Source organism: Callionymus lyra, chromosome 2 (assembly GCF_982586985.1).
Source record: "Callionymus lyra chromosome 2, fCalLyr1.hap1.1, whole genome shotgun sequence".
Classification (NCBI taxonomy): Eukaryota; Metazoa; Chordata; class Actinopteri; order Syngnathiformes; family Callionymidae; genus Callionymus; species Callionymus lyra.
In genome coordinates this window covers 42,283,932-42,310,615 of record NC_141819.1, presented here as the reverse complement: position 1 = coordinate 42,310,615, position 26,684 = coordinate 42,283,932, and the positions used below count along the sequence as shown (strand labels likewise).

Sequence of the window (26,684 nt, the reverse complement as noted above, 5' to 3'; positions counted from 1 at the left end):
TTGTTTTCTCTACACTGCAAATCCTTGGGTAGGCTAGGTTTGGCACATCTGAAAATAATTCCAGGACGTATTTTGTGACGCACTTCTGTGCTCTACAATAGAGTCCAATCCTCGTAAGTATAGTGGACAGTATCTCCGCCTGTCACGCGGAAGACCGGGGTTCGATTCCCCGACGGGGAGGCCTCTATCATTTTTCACTGATCTTCCCATCTGCTATCTCTTCTTGGAGATTGAGAACTATCGAAAGTGAATAAAAGCCTTGTGTGGGCCACCATCTAAATCGTGCTATCTACTCTGCCAGCCTATTCTGAGATCCTCATCTCAATACAAAGAAGTTCAATCAAAAGAATATGGTCCACAAGGTTCATGAACCTCGGCAGGAGACCCAACCTTTTGCTATCACTCTAGAATCTTCTGATCCGTAGTCAGACGCGTTATCCGTTGCGCCACTAGCCCTGCCAGAATGTTTTTCTATTGGTCCATGTCTTCTTTCTCCCGAAGCAGTTAATGGCAGCAGCAAACTGTTTTGTTTTCTCTACACTGCAAATCCTTGGGTAGGCTAGGTTTGGCACATCTGAAAATAATTGCAGGACGTATTTTCTGACCTACTTCTGTGCTCTACAATAGAGTCCAATCCTCGTTAGTATAGTGGACAGTATCTCCGCCTGTCACGCGGAAGACCGGGGTTCGATTCCCCGACGGGGAGGGCTCTCTCATTTTTTACTGATCTTCCCATCTGCTATCTATTCTTGGAGATTGAGAACTATCGGAAGTGAATAAAAGCCTTGTGTGGGCCACCATCTAAATCTTGCTATCTACTCTGCCAGCCTATTCTGAGATCCTCATCTCAATACAAAGAAGTTCAATCAAAAGAATATGGTCCACAAGGTTCATGAACCTCGGCAGGAGACCCACCCTTTTGCTATCACTCTAGAATCTTCTGATCCGTAGTCAGACGCGTTATCCGTTGCGCCACTAGCCCTGCCAGAATGTTTGTCTATTGGTCCATGTCTTCTTTCTCCCGAAGCAGTTAATGGCAGCAGCAAACTGTTTTGTTTTCTCTACACTGCAAATCCTTGGGTAGGCTAGGTTTGGCACATCTGAAAATAATTCCAGGACGTATTTTGTGACGCACTTCTGTGCTCTACAATAGAGTCCAATCCTCGTTAGTATAGTGGACAGTATCTCCGCCTGTCACGCGGAAGACCGGGCTTCGATTCCCCGACGGGGAGGCCTCTATCATTTTTCACTGATCTTCCCATCTGCTATCTCTTCTTGGAGATTGAGAACTATCAGAAGTGAATAAAAGCCTTGTGTGGGCCACCATCTAAATCGTGCTATCTACTCTGCCAGCCTATTCTGAGATCCTCATCTCAATACAAAGAAGTTCAACCAAAAGAATATGGTCCACAAGGTTCATGAACCTTGGCAGGAGACCCACCCTTTTGCTATCACTCTAGAATATTCTGATCCGTAGTCAGACACGTTATCCATTGCGCCACTAGCCCTGCCAGAATGTTTGTCTATTGGTCCATGTCTTCTTTCTCCCGAAGCAGTTAATGGCAGCAGCAAACTGTTTTGTTTTCTCTACACTGCAAATCCTTGGGTAGGCTAGGTTTGGCACATTTGAAAATAATTCCAGGACGTATTTTGTGACGCACTTCTGTGCTCTACAATAGAGTCCAATCCTCGTTAGTATAGTGGACAGTATCTCCGCCTGTCACGAGGAAGACCGGGGTTCGATTCCCCGACGGGGAGGCCTCTATCATTTTTCACTGATCTTCCCATCTGCTATCTCTTCTTGGAGATTGAGAACTATCGAAAGTGAATAAAAGCCTTGTGTGGGCCACCATCTAAATCGTGCTATCTACTCTGCCAGCCTATTCTGAGATCCTCATCTCAATACAAAGAAGTTCAATCAAAAGAATATGGTCCACAAGGTTCATGAACCTCGGCAGGAGACCCAACCTTTTGCTATCACTCTAGAATCTTCTGATCCGTAGTCAGACGCGTTATCCGTTGCGCCACTAGCCCTGCCAGAATGTTTTTCTATTGGTCCATGTCTTCTTTCTCCCGAAGCAGTTAATGGCAGCAGCAAACTGTTTTGTTTTCTCTACACTGCAAATCCTTGGGTAGGCTAGGTTTGGCACATCTGAAAATAATTGCAGGACGTATTTTCTGACCTACTTCTGTGCTCTACAATAGAGTCCAATCCTCGTTAGTATAGTGGACAGTATCTCCGCCTGTCACGCGGAAGACCGGGGTTCGATTCCCCGACGGGGAGGGCTCTCTCATTTTTCACTGATCTTCCCATCTGCTATCTATTCTTGGAGATTGAGAACTATCGGAAGTGAATAAAAGCCTTGTGTGGGCCACCATCTAAATCTTGCTATCTACTCTGCCAGCCTATTCTGAGATCCTCATCTCAATACAAAGAAGTTCAATCAAAAGAATATGGTCCACAAGGTTCATGAACCTCGGCAGGAGACCCACCCTTTTGCTATCACTCTAGAATCTTCTGATCCGTAGTCAGACGCGTTATCCGTTGCGCCACTAGCCCTGCCAGAATGTTTGTCTATTGGTCCATGTCTTCTTTCTCCCGAAGTAGTTAATGGCAGCAGCAAACTGTTTTGTTTTCTCTACACTGCAAATCCTTGGGTAGGCTAGGTTTGGCACATCTGAAAATAATTCCAGGACGTATTTTCTGACGCACTTCTGTGCTCTACAATAGAGTCCAATCCTCGTTAGTATAGTGGACAGTATCTCCGCCTGTCACGCGGAAGACCGGGGTTCGATTCCCCGACGGGGAGGCCTCTATCATTTTTCACTGATCTTCCCATCTGCTATCTCTTCTTGGAGATTGAGAACTATCGGAAGTGAATAAAAGCCTTGTGTGGGCCACCATCTAAATCGTGCTATCTACTCTGCCAGCCTATTCTGAGATCCTCATCTCAATACAAAGAAGTTCAACCAAAAGAATATGGTCCACAAGGTTCATGAACCTTGGCAGGAGACCCACCCTTTTGCTATCACTCTAGAATATTCTGATCCGTAGTCAGACACGTTATCCATTGCGCCACTAGCCCTGCCAGAATGTTTGTCTATTGGTCCATGTCTTCTTTCTCCCGAAGCAGTTAATGGCAGCAGCAAACTGTTTTGTTTTCTCTACACTGCAAATCCTTGGGTAGGCTAGGTTTGGCACATTTGAAAATAATTCCAGGACGTATTTTGTGACGCACTTCTGTGCTCTACAATAGAGTCCAATCCTCGTTAGTATAGTGGACAGTATCTCCGCCTGTCACGAGGAAGACCGGGGTTCGATTCCCTGACGGGGAGGCCTCTATCATTTTTCACTGATCTTCCCATCTGCTATCTCTTCTTGGAGATTGAGAACTATCGAAAGTGAATAAAAGCCTTGTGTGGGCCACCATCTAAATCGTGCTATCTACTCTGCCAGCCTATTCTGAGATCCTCATCTCAATACAAAGAAGTTCAATCAAAAGAATATGGTCCACAAGGTTCATGAACCTCGGCAGGAGACCCAACCTTTTGCTATCACTCTAGAATCTTCTGATCCGTAGTCAGACGCGTTATCCGTTGCGCCACTAGCCCTGCCAGAATGTTTTTCTATTGGTCCATGTCTTCTTTCTCCCGAAGCAGTTAATGGCAGCAGCAAACTGTTTTGTTTTCTCTACACTGCAAATCCTTGGGTAGGCTAGGTTTGGCACATCTGAAAATAATTGCAGGACGTATTTTCTGACCTACTTCTGTGCTCTACAATAGAGTCCAATCCTCGTTAGTATAGTGGACAGTATCTCCGCCTGTCACGCGGAAGACCGGGGTTCGATTCCCCGACGGGGAGGGCTCTCTCATTTTTCACTGATCTTCCCATCTGCTATCTATTCTTGGAGATTGAGAACTATCGGAAGTGAATAAAAGCCTTGTGTGGGCCACCATCTAAATCTTGCTATCTACTCTGCCAGCCTATTCTGAGATCCTCATCTCAATACAAAGAAGTTCAATCAAAAGAATATGGTCCACAAGGTTCATGAACCTCGGCAGGAGACCCACCCTTTTGCTATCACTCTAGAATCTTCTGATCCGTAGTCAGACGCGTTATCCGTTGCGCCACTAGCCCTGCCAGAATGTTTGTCTATTGGTCCATGTCTTCTTTCTCCCGAAGTAGTTAATGGCAGCAGCAAACTGTTTTGTTTTCTCTACACTGCAAATCCTTGGGTAGGCTAGGTTTGGCACATCTGAAAATAATTCCAGGACGTATTTTCTGACGCACTTCTGTGCTCTACAATAGAGTCCAATCCTCGTTAGTATAGTGGACAGTATCTCCGCCTGTCACGCGGAAGACCGGGGTTCGATTCCCCGACGGGGAGGCCTCTATCATTTTTCACTGATCTTCCCATCTGCTATCTCTTCTTGGAGATTGAGAACTATCGGAAGTGAATAAAAGCCTTGTGTGGGCCACCATCTAAATCGTGCTATCTACTCTGCCAGCCTATTCTGAGATCCTCATCTCAATACAAAGAAGTTCAACCAAAAGAATATGGTCCACAAGGTTCATGAACCTTGGCAGGAGACCCACCCTTTTGCTATCACTCTAGAATATTCTGATCCGTAGTCAGACACGTTATCCATTGCGCCACTAGCCCTGCCAGAATGTTTGTCTATTGGTCCATGTCTTCTTTCTCCCGAAGCAGTTAATGGCAGCAGCAAACTGTTTTGTTTTCTCTACACTGCAAATCCTTGGGTAGGCTAGGTTTGGCACATTTGAAAATAATTCCAGGACGTATTTTGTGACGCACTTCTGTGCTCTACAATAGAGTCCAATCCTCGTTAGTATAGTGGACAGTATCTCCGCCTGTCACGAGGAAGACCGGGGTTCGATTCCCTGACGGGGAGGCCTCTATCATTTTTCACTGATCTTCCCATCTGCTATCTCTTCTTGGAGATTGAGAACTATCGAAAGTGAATAAAAGCCTTGTGTGGGCCACCATCTAAATCGTGCTATCTACTCTGCCAGCCTATTCTGAGATCCTCATCTCAATACAAAGAAGTTCAATCAAAAGAATATGGTCCACAAGGTTCATGAACCTCGGCAGGAGACCCAACCTTTTGCTATCACTCTAGAATCTTCTGATCCGTAGTCAGACGCGTTATCCGTTGCGCCACTAGCCCTGCCAGAATGTTTTTCTATTGGTCCATGTCTTCTTTCTCCCGAAGCAGTTAATGGCAGCAGCAAACTGTTTTGTTTTCTCTACACTGCAAATCCTTGGGTAGGCTAGGTTTGGCACATCTGAAAATAATTGCAGGACGTATTTTCTGACCTACTTCTGTGCTCTACAATAGAGTCCAATCCTCGTTAGTATAGTGGACAGTATCTCCGCCTGTCACGCGGAAGACCGGGGTTCGATTCCCCGACGGGGAGGGCTCTCTCATTTTTCACTGATCTTCCCATCTGCTATCTATTCTTGGAGATTGAGAACTATCGGAAGTGAATAAAAGCCTTGTGTGGGCCACCATCTAAATCTTGCTATCTACTCTGCCAGCCTATTCTGAGATCCTCATCTCAATACAAAGAAGTTCAATCAAAAGAATATGGTCCACAAGGTTCATGAACCTCGGCAGGAGACCCACCCTTTTGCTATCACTCTAGAATCTTCTGATCCGTAGTCAGACGCGTTATCCGTTGCGCCACTAGCCCTGCCAGAATGTTTGTCTATTGGTCCATGTCTTCTTTCTCCCGAAGTAGTTAATGGCAGCAGCAAACTGTTTTGTTTTCTCTACACTGCAAATCCTTGGGTAGGCTAGGTTTGGCACATCTGAAAATAATTCCAGGACGTATTTTCTGACGCACTTCTGTGCTCTACAATAGAGTCCAATCCTCGTTAGTATAGTGGACAGTATCTCCGCCTGTCACGCGGAAGACCGGGGTTCGATTCCCCGACGGGGAGGCCTCTATCATTTTTCACTGATCTTCCCATCTGCTATCTCTTCTTGGAGATTGAGAACTATCGGAAGTGAATAAAAGCCTTGTGTGGGCCACCATCTAAATCGTGCTATCTACTCTGCCAGCCTATTCTGAGATCCTCATCTCAATACAAAGAAGTTCAACCAAAAGAATATGGTCCACAAGGTTCATGAACCTTGGCAGGAGACCCACCCTTTTGCTATCACTCTAGAATATTCTGATCCGTAGTCAGACACGTTATCCATTGCGCCACTAGCCCTGCCAGAATGTTTGTCTATTGGTCCATGTCTTCTTTCTCCCGAAGCAGTTAATGGCAGCAGCAAACTGTTTTGTTTTCTCTACACTGCAAATCCTTGGGTAGGCTAGGTTTGGCACATTTGAAAATAATTCCAGGACGTATTTTGTGACGCACTTCTGTGCTCTACAATAGAGTCCAATCCTCGTTAGTATAGTGGACAGTATCTCCGCCTGTCACGAGGAAGACCGGGGTTCGATTCCCTGACGGGGAGGCCTCTATCATTTTTCACTGATCTTCCCATCTGCTATCTCTTCTTGGAGATTGAGAACTATCGAAAGTGAATAAAAGCCTTGTGTGGGCCACCATCTAAATCGTGCTATCTACTCTGCCAGCCTATTCTGAGATCCTCATCTCAATACAAAGAAGTTCAATCAAAAGAATATGGTCCACAAGGTTCATGAACCTCGGCAGGAGACCCAACCTTTTGCTATCACTCTAGAATCTTCTGATCCGTAGTCAGACGCGTTATCCGTTGCGCCACTAGCCCTGCCAGAATGTTTTTCTATTGGTCCATGTCTTCTTTCTCCCGAAGCAGTTAATGGCAGCAGCAAACTGTTTTGTTTTCTCTACACTGCAAATCCTTGGGTAGGCTAGGTTTGGCACATCTGAAAATAATTGCAGGACGTATTTTCTGACCTACTTCTGTGCTCTACAATAGAGTCCAATCCTCGTTAGTATAGTGGACAGTATCTCCGCCTGTCACGCGGAAGACCGGGGTTCGATTCCCCGACGGGGAGGGCTCTCTCATTTTTCACTGATCTTCCCATCTGCTATCTATTCTTGGAGATTGAGAACTATCGGAAGTGAATAAAAGCCTTGTGTGGGCCACCATCTAAATCTTGCTATCTACTCTGCCAGCCTATTCTGAGATCCTCATCTCAATACAAAGAAGTTCAATCAAAAGAATATGGTCCACAAGGTTCATGAACCTCGGCAGGAGACCCACCCTTTTGCTATCACTCTAGAATCTTCTGATCCGTAGTCAGACGCGTTATCCGTTGCGCCACTAGCCCTGCCAGAATGTTTGTCTATTGGTCCATGTCTTCTTTCTCCCGAAGCAGTTAATGGCAGCAGCAAACTGTTTTGTTTTCTCTACACTGCAAATCCTTGGGTAGGCTAGGTTTGGCACATCTGAAAATAATTCCAGGACGTATTTTCTGACGCACTTCTGTGCTCTACAATAGAGTCCAATCCTCGTTAGTATAGTGGACAGTATCTCCGCCTGTCACGCGGAAGACCGGGGTTCGATTCCCCGATGGGGAGGGCTCTCTCATTTTTCACTGATCTTCCCATCTGCTATCTCTTCTTGGAGATTGAGAACTATCGGAAGTGAATAAAAGCCTTGTGAGGGCCACCATCTAAATCGTGCTATCTACTCTGCCAGCCTATTCTGAGATCCTCATCTCAATACAAAGAAGTTCAATCAAAAGAATATGGTCCACAAGGTTCATGAACCTCGGCAGGAGACCCACCCTTTTGCTATCACTCTAGAATCTTCTGATCCGTAGTCAGACACGTTATCCATTGCGCCACTAGCCCTGCCAGAATGTTTGTCTATTGGTCCATGTCTTCTTTCTCCCGAAGCAGTTAATGGCAGCAGCAAACTGTTTTGTTTTCTCTACACTGCAAATCCTTGGGTAGGCTAGGTTTGGCACATCTGAAAATAATTGCAGGACGTATTTTCTGACCTACTTCTGTGCTCTACAATAGATTCCAATCCTCGTTAGTATAGTGGACAGTATCTCCGCCTGTCACGCGGAAGACCGGGGTTCGATTCCCCGACGGGGAGGGCTCTCTCATTTTTCACTGATCTTCCCATCTGCTATCTATTCTTGGAGATTGAGAACTATCGGAAGTGAATAAAAGCCTTGTGTGGGCCACCATCTAAATCTTGCTATCTACTCTGCCAGCCTATTCTGAGATCCTCATCTCAATACAAAGAAGTTCAATCAAAAGAATATGGTCCACAAGGTTCATGAACCTCGGCAGGAGACCCACCCTTTTGCTATCACTCTAGAATCTTCTGATCCGTAGTCAGACGCGTTATCCGTTGCGCCACTAGCCCTGCCAGAATGTTTGTCTATTGGTCCATGTCTTCTTTCTCCCGAAGCAGTTAATGGCAGCAGCAAACTGTTTTGTTTTCTCTACACTGCAAATCCTTGGGTAGGCTAGGTTTGGCACATCTGAAAATAATTCCAGGACGTATTTTGTGACGCACTTCTGTGCTCTACAATAGAGTCCAATCCTCGTTAGTATAGTGGACAGTATCTCTGCCTGTCACGCGGAAGACCGGGGTTCGATTCCCCGATGGGGAGGGCTCTCTCATTTTTCACTGATCTTCCCATCTGCTATCTCTTCTTGGAGATTGAGAACTATCGGAAGTGAATAAAAGCCTTGTGTGGGCCACCATCTAAATCGTGCTATCTACTCTGCCAGCCTATTCTTAGATCCTCATCTCAATACAAAGAAGTTCAACCAAAAGAATATGGTCCACAAGGTTCATGAACCTTGGCAGGAGACCCACCCTTTTGCTATCACTCAAGAATCTTCTGATCCGTAGTCAGACACGTTATCCATTGCGCCACTAGCCCTGCCAGAATGTTTGTCTATTGGTCCATGTCTTCTTTCTCCCGAAGCAGTTAATGGCAGCAGCAAACTGTTTTGTTTTCTCTACACTGCAAATCCTTGGGTAGGCTAGGTTTGGCACATCTGAAAATAATTCCAGGACGTATTTTCTGACGCACTTCTGTGCTCTACAATAGAGTCCAATCCTCGTTAGTATAGTGGACAGTATCTCCGCCTGTCACGCGGAAGACCGGGGTTCGATTCCCCGACGGGGAGGCCTCTATCATTTTTCACTGATCTTCCCATCTGCTATCTCTTCTTGGAGATTGAGAACTATCGGAAGTGAATAAAAGCCTTGTGTGGGCCACCATCTAAATCGTGCTATCTACTCTGCCAGCCTATTCTGAGATCCTCATCTCAATACAAAGAAGTTCAACCAAAAGAATATGGTCCACAAGGTTCATGAACCTTGGCAGGAGACCCACCCTTTTGCTATCACTCTAGAATCTTCTGATCCGTAGTCAGACACGTTATCCATTGCGCCACTAGCCCTGCCAGAATGTTTGTCTATTGGTCCATGTCTTCTTTCTCCCGAAGCAGTTAATGGCAGCAGCAAACTGTTTTGTTTTCTCTACACTGCAAATCCTTGGGTAGGCTAGGTTTGGCACATCTGAAAATAATTCCAGGACGTATTTTGTGACGCACTTCTGTGCTCTACAATAGAGTCCAATCCTCGTAAGTATAGTGGACAGTATCTCCGCCTGTCACGCGGAAGACCGGGGTTCGATTCCCCGACGGGGAGGCCTCTATCATTTTTCACTGATCTTCCCATCTGCTATCTCTTCTTGGAGATTGAGAACTATCGAAAGTGAATAAAAGCCTTGTGTGGGCCACCATCTAAATCGTGCTATCTACTCTGCCAGCCTATTCTGAGATCCTCATCTCAATACAAAGAAGTTCAATCAAAAGAATATGGTCCACAAGGTTCATGAACCTCGGCAGGAGACCCAACCTTTTGCTATCACTCTAGAATCTTCTGATCCGTAGTCAGACGAGTTATCCGTTGCGCCACTAGCCCTGCCAGAATGTTTTTCTATTGGTCCATGTCTTCTTTCTCCCGAAGCAGTTAATGGCAGCAGCAAACTGTTTTGTTTTCTCTACACTGCAAATCCTTGGGTAGGCTAGGTTTGGCACATCTGAAAATAATTGCAGGACGTATTTTCTGACCTACTTCTGTGCTCTACAATAGAGTCCAATCCTCGTTAGTATAGTGGACAGTATCTCCGCCTGTCACGCGGAAGACCGGGGTTCGATTCCCCGACGGGGAGGGCTCTCTCATTTTTTACTGATCTTCCCATCTGCTATCTATTCTTGGAGATTGAGAACTATCGGAAGTGAATAAAAGCCTTGTGTGGGCCACCATCTAAATCTTGCTATCTACTCTGCCAGCCTATTCTGAGATCCTCATCTCAATACAAAGAAGTTCAATCAAAAGAATATGGTCCACAAGGTTCATGAACCTCGGCAGGAGACCCACCCTTTTGCTATCACTCTAGAATCTTCTGATCCGTAGTCAGACGCGTTATCCGTTGCGCCACTAGCCCTGCCAGAATGTTTGTCTATTGGTCCATGTCTTCTTTCTCCCGAAGCAGTTAATGGCAGCAGCAAACTGTTTTGTTTTCTCTACACTGCAAATCCTTGGGTAGGCTAGGTTTGGCACATCTGAAAATAATTCCAGGACGTATTTTGTGACGCACTTCTGTGCTCTACAATAGAGTCCAATCCTCGTTAGTATAGTGGACAGTATCTCCGCCTGTCACGCGGAAGACCGGGCTTCGATTCCCCGACGGGGAGGCCTCTATCATTTTTCACTGATCTTCCCATCTGCTATCTCTTCTTGGAGATTGAGAACTATCAGAAGTGAATAAAAGCCTTGTGTGGGCCACCATCTAAATCGTGCTATCTACTCTGCCAGCCTATTCTGAGATCCTCATCTCAATACAAAGAAGTTCAATCAAAAGAATATGGTCCACAAGGTTCATGAACCTCGGCAGGAGACCCAACCTTTTGCTATCACTCTAGAATCTTCTGATCCGTAGTCAGACGCGTTATCCGTTGCGCCACTAGCCCTGCCAGAATGTTTTTCTATTGGTCCATGTCTTCTTTCTCCCGAAGCAGTTAATGGCAGCAGCAAACTGTTTTGTTTTCTCTACACTGCAAATCCTTGGGTAGGCTAGGTTTGGCACATCTGAAAATAATTCCAGGACGTATTTTCTGACGCACTTCTGTGCTCTACAATAGAGTCCAATCCTCGTTAGTATAGTGGACAGTATCTCCGCCTGTCACGCGGAAGACCGGGGTTCGATTCCCCGACGGGGAGGCCTCTCTCATTTTTCACTGATCTTCCCATCTGCTATCTCTTCTTGGAGATTGAGAACTATCGGAAGTGAATAAAAGCCTTGTGTGGGCCACCATCTAAATCGTGCTATCTACTCTGCCAGCCTATTCTGAGATCCTCATCTCAATACAAAGAAGTTCAACCAAAAGAATATGGTCCACAAGGTTCATGAACCTTGGCAGGAGACCCAGCCTTTTGCTATCACTCTAGAATCTTCTGATCCGTAGTCAGACATGTTATCCATTGCGCCACTAGCCCTGCCAGAATGTTTGTCTATTGGTCCATGTCTTCTTTCTCCCGAAGCAGTTAATGGCAGCAGCAAACTGTTTTGTTTTCTCTACACTGCAAATCCTTGGGTAGGCTAGGTTTGGCACATCTGAAAATAATTCCAGGACGTATTTTGTGACGCACTTCTGTGCTCTACAATAGAGTCCAATCCTCGTAAGTATAGTGGACAGTATCTCCGCCTGTCACGCGGAAGACCGGGGTTCGATTCCCCGACGGGGAGGCCTCTATCATTTTTCACTGATCTTCCCATCTGCTATCTCTTCTTGGAGATTGAGAACTATCGAAAGTGAATAAAAGCCTTGTGTGGGCCACCATCTAAATCGTGCTATCTACTCTGCCAGCCTATTCTGAGATCCTCATCTCAATACAAAGAAGTTCAATCAAAAGAATATGGTCCACAAGGTTCATGAACCTCGGCAGGAGACCCAACCTTTTGCTATCACTCTAGAATCTTCTGATCCGTAGTCAGACGCGTTATCCGTTGCGCCACTAGCCCTGCCAGAATGTTTTTCTATTGGTCCATGTCTTCTTTCTCCCGAAGCAGTTAATGGCAGCAGCAAACTGTTTTGTTTTCTCTACACTGCAAATCCTTGGGTAGGCTAGGTTTGGCACATCTGAAAATAATTGCAGGACGTATTTTCTGACCTACTTCTGTGCTCTACAATAGAGTCCAATCCTCGTTAGTATAGTGGACAGTATCTCCGCCTGTCACGCGGAAGACCGGGGTTCGATTCCCCGACGGGGAGGGCTCTCTCATTTTTTACTGATCTTCCCATCTGCTATCTATTCTTGGAGATTGAGAACTATCGGAAGTGAATAAAAGCCTTGTGTGGGCCACCATCTAAATCTTGCTATCTACTCTGCCAGCCTATTCTGAGATCCTCATCTCAATACAAAGAAGTTCAATCAAAAGAATATGGTCCACAAGGTTCATGAACCTCGGCAGGAGACCCACCCTTTTGCTATCACTCTAGAATCTTCTGATCCGTAGTCAGACGCGTTATCCGTTGCGCCACTAGCCCTGCCAGAATGTTTGTCTATTGGTCCATGTCTTCTTTCTCCCGAAGCAGTTAATGGCAGCAGCAAACTGTTTTGTTTTCTCTACACTGCAAATCCTTGGGTAGGCTAGGTTTGGCACATCTGAAAATAATTCCAGGACGTATTTTGTGACGCACTTCTGTGCTCTACAATAGAGTCCAATCCTCGTTAGTATAGTGGACAGTATCTCTGCCTGTCACGCGGAAGACCGGGGTTCGATTCCCCGATGGGGAGGGCTCTCTCATTTTTCACTGATCTTCCCATCTGCTATCTCTTCTTGGAGATTGAGAACTATCGGAAGTGAATAAAAGCCTTGTGTGGGCCACCATCTAAATCGTGCTATCTACTCTGCCAGCCTATTCTTAGATCCTCATCTCAATACAAAGAAGTTCAACCAAAAGAATATGGTCCACAAGGTTCATGAACCTTGGCAGGAGACCCACCCTTTTGCTATCACTCAAGAATCTTCTGATCCGTAGTCAGACACGTTATCCATTGCGCCACTAGCCCTGCCAGAATGTTTGTCTATTGGGCCATGTCTTCTTTCTCCCGAAGCAGTTAATGGCAGCAGCAAACTGTTTTGTTTTCTCTACACTGCAAATCCTTGGGTAGGCTAGGTTTGGCACATCTGAAAATAATTCCAGGACGTATTTTCTGACGCACTTCTGTGCTCTACAATAGAGTCCAATCCTCGTTAGTATAGTGGACAGTATCTCCGCCTGTCACGCGGAAGACCGGGGTTCGATTCCCCGACGGGGAGGCCTCTATCATTTTTCACTGATCTTCCCATCTGCTATCTCTTCTTGGAGATTGAGAACTATCGGAAGTGAATAAAAGCCTTGTGTGGGCCACCATCTAAATCGTGCTATCTACTCTGCCAGCCTATTCTGAGATCCTCATCTCAATACAAAGAAGTTCAACCAAAAGAATATGGTCCACAAGGTTCATGAACCTTGGCAGGAGACCCACCCTTTTGCTATCACTCTAGAATCTTCTGATCCGTAGTCAGACACGTTATCCATTGCGCCACTAGCCCTGCCAGAATGTTTGTCTATTGGTCCATGTCTTCTTTCTCCCGAAGCAGTTAATGGCAGCAGCAAACTGTTTTGTTTTCTCTACACTGCAAATCCTTGGGTAGGCTAGGTTTGGCACATCTGAAAATAATTCCAGGACGTATTTTGTGACGCACTTCTGTGCTCTACAATAGAGTCCAATCCTCGTAAGTATAGTGGACAGTATCTCCGCCTGTCACGCGGAAGACCGGGGTTCGATTCCCCGACGGGGAGGCCTCTATCATTTTTCACTGATCTTCCCATCTGCTATCTCTTCTTGGAGATTGAGAACTATCGAAAGTGAATAAAAGCCTTGTGTGGGCCACCATCTAAATCGTGCTATCTACTCTGCCAGCCTATTCTGAGATCCTCATCTCAATACAAAGAAGTTCAATCAAAAGAATATGGTCCACAAGGTTCATGAACCTCGGCAGGAGACCCAACCTTTTGCTATCACTCTAGAATCTTCTGATCCGTAGTCAGACGCGTTATCCGTTGCGCCACTAGCCCTGCCAGAATGTTTTTCTATTGGTCCATGTCTTCTTTCTCCCGAAGCAGTTAATGGCAGCAGCAAACTGTTTTGTTTTCTCTACACTGCAAATCCTTGGGTAGGCTAGGTTTGGCACATCTGAAAATAATTGCAGGACGTATTTTCTGACCTACTTCTGTGCTCTACAATAGAGTCCAATCCTCGTTAGTATAGTGGACAGTATCTCCGCCTGTCACGCGGAAGACCGGGGTTCGATTCCCCGACGGGGAGGGCTCTCTCATTTTTTACTGATCTTCCCATCTGCTATCTATTCTTGGAGATTGAGAACTATCGGAAGTGAATAAAAGCCTTGTGTGGGCCACCATCTAAATCTTGCTATCTACTCTGCCAGCCTATTCTGAGATCCTCATCTCAATACAAAGAAGTTCAATCAAAAGAATATGGTCCACAAGGTTCATGAACCTCGGCAGGAGACCCACCCTTTTGCTATCACTCTAGAATCTTCTGATCCGTAGTCAGACGCGTTATCCGTTGCGCCACTAGCCCTGCCAGAATGTTTGTCTATTGGTCCATGTCTTCTTTCTCCCGAAGCAGTTAATGGCAGCAGCAAACTGTTTTGTTTTCTCTACACTGCAAATCCTTGGGTAGGCTAGGTTTGGCACATCTGAAAATAATTCCAGGACGTATTTTGTGACGCACTTCTGTGCTCTACAATAGAGTCCAATCCTCGTTAGTATAGTGGACAGTATCTCCGCCTGTCACGCGGAAGACCGGGCTTCGATTCCCCGACGGGGAGGCCTCTATCATTTTTCACTGATCTTCCCATCTGCTATCTCTTCTTGGAGATTGAGAACTATCAGAAGTGAATAAAAGCCTTGTGTGGGCCACCATCTAAATCGTGCTATCTACTCTGCCAGCCTATTCTGAGATCCTCATCTCAATACAAAGAAGTTCAATCAAAAGAATATGGTCCACAAGGTTCATGAACCTCGGCAGGAGACCCAACCTTTTGCTATCACTCTAGAATCTTCTGATCCGTAGTCAGACGCGTTATCCGTTGCGCCACTAGCCCTGCCAGAATGTTTTTCTATTGGTCCATGTCTTCTTTCTCCCGAAGCAGTTAATGGCAGCAGCAAACTGTTTTGTTTTCTCTACACTGCAAATCCTTGGGTAGGCTAGGTTTGGCACATCTGAAAATAATTCCAGGACGTATTTTCTGACGCACTTCTGTGCTCTACAATAGAGTCCAATCCTCGTTAGTATAGTGGACAGTATCTCCGCCTGTCACGCGGAAGACCGGGGTTCGATTCCCCGACGGGGAGGCCTCTCTCATTTTTCACTGATCTTCCCATCTGCTATCTCTTCTTGGAGATTGAGAACTATCGGAAGTGAATAAAAGCCTTGTGTGGGCCACCATCTAAATCGTGCTATCTACTCTGCCAGCCTATTCTGAGATCCTCATCTCAATACAAAGAAGTTCAACCAAAAGAATATGGTCCACAAGGTTCATGAACCTTGGCAGGAGACCCAGCCTTTTGCTATCACTCTAGAATCTTCTGATCCGTAGTCAGACATGTTATCCATTGCGCCACTAGCCCTGCCAGAATGTTTGTCTATTGGTCCATGTCTTCTTTCTCCCGAAGCAGTTAATGGCAGCAGCAAACTGTTTTGTTTTCTCTACACTGCAAATCCTTGGGTAGGCTAGGTTTGGCACATCTGAAAATAATTCCAGGACGTATTTTGTGACGCACTTCTGTGCTCTACAATAGAGTCCAATCCTCGTAAGTATAGTGGACAGTATCTCCGCCTGTCACGCGGAAGACCGGGGTTCGATTCCCCGACGGGGAGGCCTCTATCATTTTTCACTGATCTTCCCATCTGCTATCTCTTCTTGGAGATTGAGAACTATCGAAAGTGAATAAAAGCCTTGTGTGGGCCACCATCTAAATCGTGCTATCTACTCTGCCAGCCTATTCTGAGATCCTCATCTCAATACAAAGAAGTTCAATCAAAAGAATATGGTCCACAAGGTTCATGAACCTCGGCAGGAGACCCAACCTTTTGCTATCACTCTAGAATCTTCTGATCCGTAGTCAGACGCGTTATCCGTTGCGCCACTAGCCCTGCCAGAATGTTTTTCTATTGGTCCATGTCTTCTTTCTCCCGAAGCAGTTAATGGCAGCAGCAAACTGTTTTGTTTTCTCTACACTGCAAATCCTTGGGTAGGCTAGGTTTGGCACATCTGAAAATAATTGCAGGACGTATTTTCTGACCTACTTCTGTGCTCTACAATAGAGTCCAATCCTCGTTAGTATAGTGGACAGTATCTCCGCCTGTCACGCGGAAGACCGGGGTTCGATTCCCCGACGGGGAGGGCTCTCTCATTTTTTACTGATCTTCCCATCTGCTATCTATTCTTGGAGATTGAGAACTATCGGAAGTGAATAAAAGCCTTGTGTGGGCCACCATCTAAATCTTGCTATCTACTCTGCCAGCCTATTCTGAGATCCTCATCTCAATACAAAGAAGTTCAATCAAAAGAATATGGTCCACAAGGTTCATGAACCTCGGCAGGAGACCCACCCTTTTGCTATCACTCTAGAATCTTCTGATCCGTAGTCAGACGCGTTATCCGTTGCGCCACTAGCCCTGCCAGAATGTTTGTCTATTGGTCCATGTCTTCTTTCTCCCGAAGCAGTTAATGGCAGCAGCAAACTGTTTTGTTTTCTCTACACTGCAAATCCTTGGGTAGGCTAGGTTTGGCACATCTGAAAATAATTCCAGGACGTATTTTGTGACGCACTTCTGTGCTCTACAATAGAGTCCAATCCTCGTTAGTATAGTGGACAGTATCTCCGCCTGTCACGCGGAAGACCGGGCTTCGATTCCCCGACGGGGAGGCCTCTATCATTTTTCACTGATCTTCCCATCTGCTATCTCTTCTTGGAGATTGAGAACTATCAGAAGTGAATAAAAGCCTTGTGTGGGCCACCATCTAAATCGTGCTATCTACTCTGCCAGCCTATTCTGAGATCCTCATCTCAATACAAAGAAGTTCAATCAAAAGAATATGGTCCACAAGGTTCATGAACCTCGGCAGGAGACCCAACCTTTTGCTATCACTCTAGAATCTTCTGATCCGTAGTCAGACGCGTTATCCGTTGCGCCACTAGCCCTGCCAGAATGTTTTTCTATTGGTCCATGTCTTCTTTCTCCCGAAGCAGTTAATGGCAGCAGCAAACTGTTTTGTTTTCTCTACACTGCAAATCCTTGGGTAGGCTAGGTTTGGCACATCTGAAAATAATTCCAGGACGTATTTTCTGACGCACTTCTGTGCTCTACAATAGAGTCCAATCCTCGTTAGTATAGTGGACAGTATCTCCGCCTGTCACGCGGAAGACCGGGGTTCGATTCCCCGACGGGGAGGCCTCTCTCATTTTTCACTGATCTTCCCATCTGCTATCTCTTCTTGGAGATTGAGAACTATCGGAAGTGAATAAAAGCCTTGTGTGGGCCACCATCTAAATCGTGCTATCTACTCTGCCAGCCTATTCTGAGATCCTCATCTCAATACAAAGAAGTTCAACCAAAAGAATATGGTCCACAAGGTTCATGAACCTTGGCAGGAGACCCAGCCTTTTGCTATCACTCTAGAATCTTCTGATCCGTAGTCAGACATGTTATCCATTGCGCCACTAGCCCTGCCAGAATGTTTGTCTATTGGTCCATGTCTTCTTTCTCCCGAAGCAGTTAATGGCAGCAGCAAACTGTTTTGTTTTCTCTACACTGCAAATCCTTGGGTAGGCTAGGTTTGGCACATCTGAAAATAATTCCAGGACGTATTTTGTGACGCACTTCTGTGCTCTACAATAGAGTCCAATCCTCGTAAGTATAGTGGACAGTATCTCCGCCTGTCACGCGGAAGACCGGGGTTCGATTCCCCGACGGGGAGGCCTCTATCATTTTTCACTGATCTTCCCATCTGCTATCTCTTCTTGGAGATTGAGAACTATCGAAAGTGAATAAAAGCCTTGTGTGGGCCACCATCTAAATCGTGCTATCTACTCTGCCAGCCTATTCTGAGATCCTCATCTCAATACAAAGAAGTTCAATCAAAAGAATATGGTCCACAAGGTTCATGAACCTCGGCAGGAGACCCAACCTTTTGCTATCACTCTAGAATCTTCTGATCCGTAGTCAGACGCGTTATCCGTTGCGCCACTAGCCCTGCCAGAATGTTTTTCTATTGGTCCATGTCTTCTTTCTCCCGAAGCAGTTAATGGCAGCAGCAAACTGTTTTGTTTTCTCTACACTGCAAATCCTTGGGTAGGCTAGGTTTGGCACATCTGAAAATAATTGCAGGACGTATTTTCTGACCTACTTCTGTGCTCTACAATAGAGTCCAATCCTCGTTAGTATAGTGGACAGTATCTCCGCCTGTCACGCGGAAGACCGGGGTTCGATTCCCCGACGGGGAGGGCTCTCTCATTTTTCACTGATCTTCCCATCTGCTATCTATTCTTGGAGATTGAGAACTATCGGAAGTGAATAAAAGCCTTGTGTGGGCCACCATCTAAATCTTGCTATCTACTCTGCCAGCCTATTCTGAGATCCTCATCTCAATACAAAGAAGTTCAATCAAAAGAATATGGTCCACAAGGTTCATGAACCTCGGCAGGAGACCCACCCTTTTGCTATCACTCTAGAATCTTCTGATCCGTAGTCAGACGCGTTATCCGTTGCGCCACTAGCCCTGCCAGAATGTTTGTCTATTGGTCCATGTCTTCTTTCTCCCGAAGCAGTTAATGGCAGCAGCAAACTGTTTTGTTTTCTCTACACTGCAAATCCTTGGGTAGGCTAGGTTTGGCACATCTGAAAATAATTCCAGGACGTATTTTGTGACGCACTTCTGTGCTCTACAATAGAGTACAATCCTCGTTAGTATAGTGGACAGTATCTCCGCCTGTCACGCGGAAGACCGGGGTTCGATTCCCCGATGGGGAGGGCTCTCTCATTTTTCACTGATCTTCCCATCTGCTATCTCTTCTTGGAGATTGAGAACTATCGGAAGTGAATAAAAGTCTTGTGTGGGCCACCATCTAAATCGTGCTATCTACTCTGCCAGCCTATTCTGAGATCCTCATCTCAATACAAAGAAGTTCAACCAAAAGAATATGGTCCACAAGGTTCATGAACCTTGGCAGGAGACCCACACTTTTGCTATCACTCTAGAATCTTCTGATCCGTAGTCAGACGCGTTATCCATTGCGCCACTAGCCCTGCCAGAATGTTTGTCTATTGGTCCATGTCTTCTTTCTCCCGAAGCGGTTAATGGCAGCAGCAAACTGTTTTGTTTTCTCTACACTGCAAATCCTTGGGTAGGCTGGGTTTGGCACATCTGAAAATAATTGCAGGACGTATTTTCTGACGCACTTCTGTGCTCTACAATAGAGACCAATCCTCGTTAGTATAGTGGACAGTATCTCCGCCTGTCACGCGGAAGACCGGGGTTCGATTCCCCGACGGGGAGGCCTCTATCATTTATCACTGATCTTCCCATCTGCTATCTTTTCTTGGAGATTGAGAACTATCGAAAGTGAATAAAAGCCTTGTGTGGGCCACCATCTAAATCGTGCTATCTACTCTGCCAGCCTATTCTGAGATCCTCATCTCAATACAAAGAAGTTCAATCAAAAGAATATGGTCCACAAGGTTCATGAACCTCGGCAGGAGACCCACCCTTTTGCTATCACTCTAGAATCTTCTGATCCGTAGTCAGACGGGTTATCCGTTGCGCCACTAGCCCTGCCAGAATGTTTGTCTATTGGTCCATGTCTTCTTTCTCCCGAAGCAGTTAATGGCAGCAGCAAACTGTTTTGTTTTCTCTACACTGCAAATCCTTGGGTAGGCTGGGTTTGGCACATCTGAAAATAATTGCAGGACGTATTTTCTGACACACTTCTGTGCTCTACAATAGAGTCCAATCCTCGTTAGTATAGTGGACAGTATCTCCACCTGTCACGCGGAAGACCGGGGTTCGATTCCCCAACGGTGAGAGCTCTATCATTTTTCACTGATCTTCCCATCTGCTATCTCTTCTTGGAGATTGAGAACTATTGGAAGTGAATAAAAGCCTTGTGTGGGCCACCATCTAAATCGTGCTATCTACTCTGCCAGCCTATTCTGAGATCCTCATCTCAATACAAAGAAGTTCAACCAAAAGAATATGGTCCACAAGGTTCATGAACCTTGGCAGGAGACCCACCCTTATGCTATCACTCTAGAATCTTCTGATCCGTAGTCAGACGCGTTATCCATTGCGCCACTAGCCCTGCCAGAATGTTTTTCTATTGGTCCATGTCTTCTTACTCCCGAAGCAGTTAATGGCAGCAGCAAACTGTTTTGTTTTCTCTACACTGCAAATCCTTGGGTAGGCTAGGTTTGGCACATCTGAAAATAATTCCAGGACGTATTTTCTGACGCACTTCTGTGCTCTACAATAGAGTCCAATCCTCGTTAGTATAGTGGACAGTATCTCCGCCTGTCACGCGGAAGACCGGGGTTCGATTCCCCGATGGGGAGGGCTCTCTCATTTTTCACTGATCTTCCCATCTGCTATCTCTTCTTGGAGATTGAGAACTATCGGAAGTGAATAAAAGCCTTGTGAGGGCCACCATCTAAATCGTGCTATCTACTCTGCCAGCCTATTCTGAGATCCTCATCTCAATACAAAGAAGTTCAATCAAAAGAATATGGTCCACAAGGTTCATGAACCTCGGCAGGAGACCCACCCTTTTGCTATCACTCTAGAATCTTCTGATCCGTAGTCAGACACGTTATCCATTGCGCCACTAGCCCTGCCAGAATGTTTGTCTATTGGTCCATGTCTTCTTTCTCCCGAAGCAGTTAATGGCAGCAGCAAACTGTTTTGTTTTCTCTACACTGCAAATCCTTGGGTAGGCTAGGTTTGGCACATCTGAAAATAATTGCAGGACGTATTTTTTGACCTACTTCTGTGCTCTACAATAGATTCCAATCCTCGTTAGTATAGTGGACAGTATCTCCGCCTGTCACGCGGAAGACCGGGGTTCGATTCCCCGACGGGGAGGGCTCTCATTTTTCACTGATCTTCCCATCTGCTATCTATTCTTGGAGATTGAGAACTATCGGAAGTGAATAAAAGCCTTGTGTGGGCCACCATCTAAATCTTGCTATCTACTCTGCCAGCCTATTCTGAGATCCTCATCTCAATACAAAGAAGTTCAATCAAAAGAATATGGTCCACAAGGTTCATGAACCTCGGCAGGAGACCCACCCTTTTGCTATCACTCTAGAATCTTCTGATCCGTAGTCAGACGCGTTATCCGTTGCGCCACTAGCCCTGCCAGAATGTTTGTCTATTGGTCCATGTCTTCTTTCTCCCGAAGCAGTTAATGGCAGCAGCAAACTGTTTTGTTTTCTCTACACTGCAAATCCTTGGGTAGGCTAGGTTTGGCACATCTGAAAATAATTCCAGGACGTATTTTGTGACGCACTTCTGTGCTCTACAATAGAGTCCAATCCTCGTTAGTATAGTGGACAGTATCTCTGCCTGTCACGCGGAAGACCGGGGTTCGATTCCCCGATGGGGAGGGCTCTCTCATTTTTCACTGATCTTCCCATCTGCTATCTCTTCTTGGAGATTGAGAACTATCGGAAGTGAATAAAAGCCTTGTGTGGGCCACCATCTAAATCGTGCTATCTACTCTGCCAGCCTATTCTTAGATCCTCATCTCAATACAAAGAAGTTCAACCAAAAGAATATGGTCCACAAGGTTCATGAACCTTGGCAGGAGACCCACCCTTTTGCTATCACTCAAGAATCTTCTGATCCGTAGTCAGACACGTTATCCATTGCGCCACTAGCCCTGCCAGAATGTTTGTCTATTGGTCCATGTCTTCTTTCTCCCGAAGCAGTTAATGGCAGCAGCAAACTGTTTTGTTTTCTCTACACTGCAAATCCTTGGGTAGGCTAGGTTTGGCACATCTGAAAATAATTCCAGGACGTATTTTCTGACGCACTTCTGTGCTCTACAATAGAGTCCAATCCTCGTTAGTATAGTGGACAGTATCTCCGCCTGTCACGCGGAAGACCGGGGTTCGATTCCCCGACGGGGAGGCCTCTATCATTTTTCACTGATCTTCCCATCTGCTATCTCTTCTTGGAGATTGAGAACTATCGGAAGTGAATAAAAGCCTTGTGTGGGCCACCATCTAAATCGTGCTATCTACTCTGCCAGCCTATTCTGAGATCCTCATCTCAATACAAAGAAGTTCAACCAAAAGAATATGGTCCACAAGGTTCATGAACCTTGGCAGGAGACCCACCCTTTTGCTATCACTCTAGAATCTTCTGATCCGTAGTCAGACACGTTATCCATTGCACCACTAGCCCTGCCAGAATGTTTGTCTATTGGTCCATGTCTTCTTTCTCCCGAAGCAGTTAATGGCAGCAGCAAACTGTTTTGTTTTCTCTACACTGCAAATCCTTGGGTAGGCTAGGTTTGGCACATCTGAAAATAATTCCAGGACGTATTTTGTGACGCACTTCTGTGCTCTACAATAGAGTCCAATCCTCGTAAGTATAGTGGACAGTATCTCCGCCTGTCACGCGGAAGACCGGGGTTCGATTCCCCGACGGGGAGGCCTCTATCATTTTTCACTGATCTTCCCATCTGCTATCTCTTCTTGGAGATTGAGAACTATCGAAAGTGAATAAAAGCCTTGTGTGGGCCACCATCTAAATCGTGCTATCTACTCTGCCAGCCTATTCTGAGATCCTCATCTCAATACAAAGAAGTTCAATCAAAAGAATATGGTCCACAAGGTTCATGAACCTCGGCAGGAGACCCAACCTTTTGCTATCACTCTAGAATCTTCTGATCCGTAGTCAGACGCGTTATCCGTTGCGCCACTAGCCCTGCCAGAATGTTTTTCTATTGGTCCATGTCTTCTTTCTCCCGAAGCAGTTAATGGCAGCAGCAAACTGTTTTGTTTTCTCTACACTGCAAATCCTTGGGTAGGCTAGGTTTGGCACATCTGAAAATAATTGCAGGACGTATTTTCTGACCTACTTCTGTGCTCTACAATAGAGTCCAATCCTCGTTAGTATAGTGGACAGTATCTCCGCCTGTCATGCGGAAGACCGGGGTTCGATTCCCCGACGGGGAGGGCTCTCTCATTTTTTACTGATCTTCCCATCTGCTATCTATTCTTGGAGATTGAGAACTATCGGAAGTGAATAAAAGCCTTGTGTGGGCCACCATCTAAATCTTGCTATCTACTCTGCCAGCCTATTCTGAGATCCTCATCTCAATACAAAGAAGTTCAATCAAAAGAATATGGTCCACAAGGTTCATGAACCTCGGCAGGAGACCCACCCTTTTGCTATCACTCTAGAATCTTCTGATCCGTAGTCAGACGCGTTATCCGTTGCGCCACTAGCCCTGCCAGAATGTTTGTCTATTGGTCCATGTCTTCTTTCTCCCGAAGCAGTTAATGGCAGCAGCAAACTGTTTTGTTTTCTCTACACTGCAAATCCTTGGGTAGGCTAGGTTTGGCACATCTGAAAATAATTCCAGGACGTATTTTGTGACGCACTTCTGTGCTCTACAATAGAGTCCAATCCTCGTTAGTATAGTGGACAGTATCTCCGCCTGTCACGCGGAAGACCGGGCTTCGATTCCCCGACGGGGAGGCCTCTATCATTTTTCACTGATCTTCCCATCTGCTATCTCTTCTTGGAGATTGAGAACTATCAGAAGTGAATAAAAGCCTTGTGTGGGCCACCATCTAAATCGTGCTATCTACTCTGCCAGCCTATTCTGAGATCCTCATCTCAATACAAAGAAGTTCAACCAAAAGAATATGGTCCACAAGGTTCATGAACCTTGGCAGGAGACCCACCCTTTTGCTATCACTCTAGAATATTCTGATCCGTAGTCAGACACGTTATCCATTGCGCCACTAGCCCTGCCAGAATGTTTGTCTATTGGTCCATGTCTTCTTTCTCCCGAAGCAGTTAATGGCAGCAGCAAACTGTTTTGTTTTCTCTACACTGCAAATCCTTGGGTAGGCTAGGTTTGGCACATTTGAAAATAATTCCAGGACGTATTTTGTGACGCACTTCTGTGCTCTACAATAGAGTCCAATCCTCGTTAGTATAGTGGACAGTATCTCCGCCTGTCACGAGGAAGACCGGGGTTCGATTCCCCGACGGGGAGGCCTCTATCATTTTTCACTGATCTTCCCATCTGCTATCTCTTCTTGGAGATTGAGAACTATCGAAAGTGAATAAAAGCCTTGTGTGGGCCACCATCTAAATCGTGCTATCTACTCTGCCAGCCTATTCTGAGATCCTCATCTCAATACAAAGAAGTTCAATCAAAAGAATATGGTCCACAAGGTTCATGAACCTCGGCAGGAGACCCAACCTTTTGCTATCACTCTAGAATCTTCTGATCCGTAGTCAGACGCGTTATCCGTTGCGCCACTAGCCCTGCCAGAATGTTTTTCTATTGGTCCATGTCTTCTTTCTCCCGAAGCAGTTAATGGCAGCAGCAAACTGTTTTGTTTTCTCTACACTGCAAATCCTTGGGTAGGCTAGGTTTGGCACATCTGAAAATAATTGCAGGACGTATTTTCTGACCTACTTCTGTGCTCTACAATAGAGTCCAATCCTCGTTAGTATAGTGGACAGTATCTCCGCCTGTCACGCGGAAGACCGGGGTTCGATTCCCCGACGGGGAGGGCTCTCTCATTTTTCACTGATCTTCCCATCTGCTATCTATTCTTGGAGATTGAGAACTATCGGAAGTGAATAAAAGCCTTGTGTGGGCCACCATCTAAATCTTGCTATCTACTCTGCCAGCCTATTCTGAGATCCTCATCTCAATACAAAGAAGTTCAATCAAAAGAATATGGTCCACAAGGTTCATGAACCTCGGCAGGAGACCCACCCTTTTGCTATCACTCTAGAATCTTCTGATCCGTAGTCAGACGCGTTATCCGTTGCGCCACTAGCCCTGCCAGAATGTTTGTCTATTGGTCCATGTCTTCTTTCTCCCGAAGTAGTTAATGGCAGCAGCAAACTGTTTTGTTTTCTCTACACTGCAAATCCTTGGGTAGGCTAGGTTTGGCACATCTGAAAATAATTCCAGGACGTATTTTCTGACGCACTTCTGTGCTCTACAATAGAGTCCAATCCTCGTTAGTATAGTGGACAGTATCTCCGCCTGTCACGCGGAAGACCGGGGTTCGATTCCCCGACGGGGAGGCCTCTATCATTTTTCACTGATCTTCCCATCTGCTATCTCTTCTTGGAGATTGAGAACTATCGGAAGTGAATAAAAGCCTTGTGTGGGCCACCATCTAAATCGTGCTATCTACTCTGCCAGCCTATTCTGAGATCCTCATCTCAATACAAAGAAGTTCAACCAAAAGAATATGGTCCACAAGGTTCATGAACCTTGGCAGGAGACCCACCCTTTTGCTATCACTCTAGAATATTCTGATCCGTAGTCAGACACGTTATCCATTGCGCCACTAGCCCTGCCAGAATGTTTGTCTATTGGTCCATGTCTTCTTTCTCCCGAAGCAGTTAATGGCAGCAGCAAACTGTTTTGTTTTCTCTACACTGCAAATCCTTGGGTAGGCTAGGTTTGGCACATTTGAAAATAATTCCAGGACGTATTTTGTGACGCACTTCTGTGCTCTACAATAGAGTCCAATCCTCGTTAGTATAGTGGACAGTATCTCCGCCTGTCACGAGGAAGACCGGGGTTCGATTCCCTGACGGGGAGGCCTCTATCATTTTTCACTGATCTTCCCATCTGCTATCTCTTCTTGGAGATTGAGAACTATCGAAAGTGAATAAAAGCCTTGTGTGGGCCACCATCTAAATCGTGCTATCTACTCTGCCAGCCTATTCTGAGATCCTCATCTCAATACAAAGAAGTTCAATCAAAAGAATATGGTCCACAAGGTTCATGAACCTCGGCAGGAGACCCAACCTTTTGCTATCACTCTAGAATCTTCTGATCCGTAGTCAGACGCGTTATCCGTTGCGCCACTAGCCCTGCCAGAATGTTTTTCTATTGGTCCATGTCTTCTTTCTCCCGAAGCAGTTAATGGCAGCAGCAAACTGTTTTGTTTTCTCTACACTGCAAATCCTTGGGTAGGCTAGGTTTGGCACATCTGAAAATAATTGCAGGACGTATTTTCTGACCTACTTCTGTGCTCTACAATAGAGTCCAATCCTCGTTAGTATAGTGGACAGTATCTCCGCCTGTCACGCGGAAGACCGGGGTTCGATTCCCCGACGGGGAGGGCTCTCTCATTTTTCACTGATCTTCCCATCTGCTATCTATTCTTGGAGATTGAGAACTATCGGAAGTGAATAAAAGCCTTGTGTGGGCCACCATCTAAATCTTGCTATCTACTCTGCCAGCCTATTCTGAGATCCTCATCTCAATACAAAGAAGTTCAATCAAAAGAATATGGTCCACAAGGTTCATGAACCTCGGCAGGAGACC

At 45.8% G+C, this 26,684-nt stretch overlaps 25 non-coding genes across 25 annotated transcripts; all 25 read left to right on the top strand.

Moving 5' to 3' along the window:
• The first annotated feature begins 634 nt into the window (after positions 1-634).
• Positions 635-706, top strand: trnad-guc (transfer RNA aspartic acid (anticodon GUC)). The gene has a single exon. It is a non-coding gene; the product is annotated as a tRNA-Asp (tRNA).
• A 1,506-nt stretch (positions 707-2,212) lies between these two features.
• trnad-guc (transfer RNA aspartic acid (anticodon GUC)) lies at positions 2,213-2,284 on the top strand. Its single transcript has one exon. It is a non-coding gene; the product is annotated as a tRNA-Asp (tRNA).
• A 454-nt stretch (positions 2,285-2,738) lies between these two features.
• trnad-guc (transfer RNA aspartic acid (anticodon GUC)) lies at positions 2,739-2,810 on the top strand. Its single transcript has one exon. It is a non-coding gene; the product is annotated as a tRNA-Asp (tRNA).
• Positions 2,811-3,790: 980 nt separating this feature from the next.
• On the top strand, positions 3,791-3,862 carry trnad-guc (transfer RNA aspartic acid (anticodon GUC)). The gene has a single exon. It is a non-coding gene; the product is annotated as a tRNA-Asp (tRNA).
• A 454-nt stretch (positions 3,863-4,316) lies between these two features.
• trnad-guc (transfer RNA aspartic acid (anticodon GUC)) lies at positions 4,317-4,388 on the top strand. The gene has a single exon. It is a non-coding gene; the product is annotated as a tRNA-Asp (tRNA).
• A 980-nt stretch (positions 4,389-5,368) lies between these two features.
• Positions 5,369-5,440, top strand: trnad-guc (transfer RNA aspartic acid (anticodon GUC)). The gene has a single exon. It is a non-coding gene; the product is annotated as a tRNA-Asp (tRNA).
• A 454-nt stretch (positions 5,441-5,894) lies between these two features.
• Positions 5,895-5,966, top strand: trnad-guc (transfer RNA aspartic acid (anticodon GUC)). The gene has a single exon. It is a non-coding gene; the product is annotated as a tRNA-Asp (tRNA).
• Positions 5,967-6,946: 980 nt separating this feature from the next.
• On the top strand, positions 6,947-7,018 carry trnad-guc (transfer RNA aspartic acid (anticodon GUC)). The gene has a single exon. It is a non-coding gene; the product is annotated as a tRNA-Asp (tRNA).
• Positions 7,019-7,998: 980 nt separating this feature from the next.
• On the top strand, positions 7,999-8,070 carry trnad-guc (transfer RNA aspartic acid (anticodon GUC)). The gene has a single exon. It is a non-coding gene; the product is annotated as a tRNA-Asp (tRNA).
• A 980-nt stretch (positions 8,071-9,050) lies between these two features.
• On the top strand, positions 9,051-9,122 carry trnad-guc (transfer RNA aspartic acid (anticodon GUC)). The gene has a single exon. It is a non-coding gene; the product is annotated as a tRNA-Asp (tRNA).
• Positions 9,123-10,102: 980 nt separating this feature from the next.
• Positions 10,103-10,174, top strand: trnad-guc (transfer RNA aspartic acid (anticodon GUC)). The gene has a single exon. It is a non-coding gene; the product is annotated as a tRNA-Asp (tRNA).
• A 980-nt stretch (positions 10,175-11,154) lies between these two features.
• On the top strand, positions 11,155-11,226 carry trnad-guc (transfer RNA aspartic acid (anticodon GUC)). The gene has a single exon. It is a non-coding gene; the product is annotated as a tRNA-Asp (tRNA).
• A 980-nt stretch (positions 11,227-12,206) lies between these two features.
• Positions 12,207-12,278, top strand: trnad-guc (transfer RNA aspartic acid (anticodon GUC)). Its single transcript has one exon. It is a non-coding gene; the product is annotated as a tRNA-Asp (tRNA).
• A 980-nt stretch (positions 12,279-13,258) lies between these two features.
• On the top strand, positions 13,259-13,330 carry trnad-guc (transfer RNA aspartic acid (anticodon GUC)). The gene has a single exon. It is a non-coding gene; the product is annotated as a tRNA-Asp (tRNA).
• Positions 13,331-14,310: 980 nt separating this feature from the next.
• trnad-guc (transfer RNA aspartic acid (anticodon GUC)) lies at positions 14,311-14,382 on the top strand. Its single transcript has one exon. It is a non-coding gene; the product is annotated as a tRNA-Asp (tRNA).
• Positions 14,383-15,362: 980 nt separating this feature from the next.
• trnad-guc (transfer RNA aspartic acid (anticodon GUC)) lies at positions 15,363-15,434 on the top strand. Its single transcript has one exon. It is a non-coding gene; the product is annotated as a tRNA-Asp (tRNA).
• A 980-nt stretch (positions 15,435-16,414) lies between these two features.
• On the top strand, positions 16,415-16,486 carry trnad-guc (transfer RNA aspartic acid (anticodon GUC)). Its single transcript has one exon. It is a non-coding gene; the product is annotated as a tRNA-Asp (tRNA).
• A 980-nt stretch (positions 16,487-17,466) lies between these two features.
• On the top strand, positions 17,467-17,538 carry trnad-guc (transfer RNA aspartic acid (anticodon GUC)). Its single transcript has one exon. It is a non-coding gene; the product is annotated as a tRNA-Asp (tRNA).
• Positions 17,539-18,518: 980 nt separating this feature from the next.
• trnad-guc (transfer RNA aspartic acid (anticodon GUC)) lies at positions 18,519-18,590 on the top strand. The gene has a single exon. It is a non-coding gene; the product is annotated as a tRNA-Asp (tRNA).
• A 980-nt stretch (positions 18,591-19,570) lies between these two features.
• On the top strand, positions 19,571-19,642 carry trnad-guc (transfer RNA aspartic acid (anticodon GUC)). Its single transcript has one exon. It is a non-coding gene; the product is annotated as a tRNA-Asp (tRNA).
• Positions 19,643-21,148: 1,506 nt separating this feature from the next.
• On the top strand, positions 21,149-21,220 carry trnad-guc (transfer RNA aspartic acid (anticodon GUC)). The gene has a single exon. It is a non-coding gene; the product is annotated as a tRNA-Asp (tRNA).
• A 978-nt stretch (positions 21,221-22,198) lies between these two features.
• Positions 22,199-22,270, top strand: trnad-guc (transfer RNA aspartic acid (anticodon GUC)). Its single transcript has one exon. It is a non-coding gene; the product is annotated as a tRNA-Asp (tRNA).
• A 2,558-nt stretch (positions 22,271-24,828) lies between these two features.
• trnad-guc (transfer RNA aspartic acid (anticodon GUC)) lies at positions 24,829-24,900 on the top strand. The gene has a single exon. It is a non-coding gene; the product is annotated as a tRNA-Asp (tRNA).
• A 454-nt stretch (positions 24,901-25,354) lies between these two features.
• trnad-guc (transfer RNA aspartic acid (anticodon GUC)) lies at positions 25,355-25,426 on the top strand. Its single transcript has one exon. It is a non-coding gene; the product is annotated as a tRNA-Asp (tRNA).
• A 980-nt stretch (positions 25,427-26,406) lies between these two features.
• trnad-guc (transfer RNA aspartic acid (anticodon GUC)) lies at positions 26,407-26,478 on the top strand. The gene has a single exon. It is a non-coding gene; the product is annotated as a tRNA-Asp (tRNA).
• Positions 26,479-26,684: the final 206 nt, after the last annotated feature.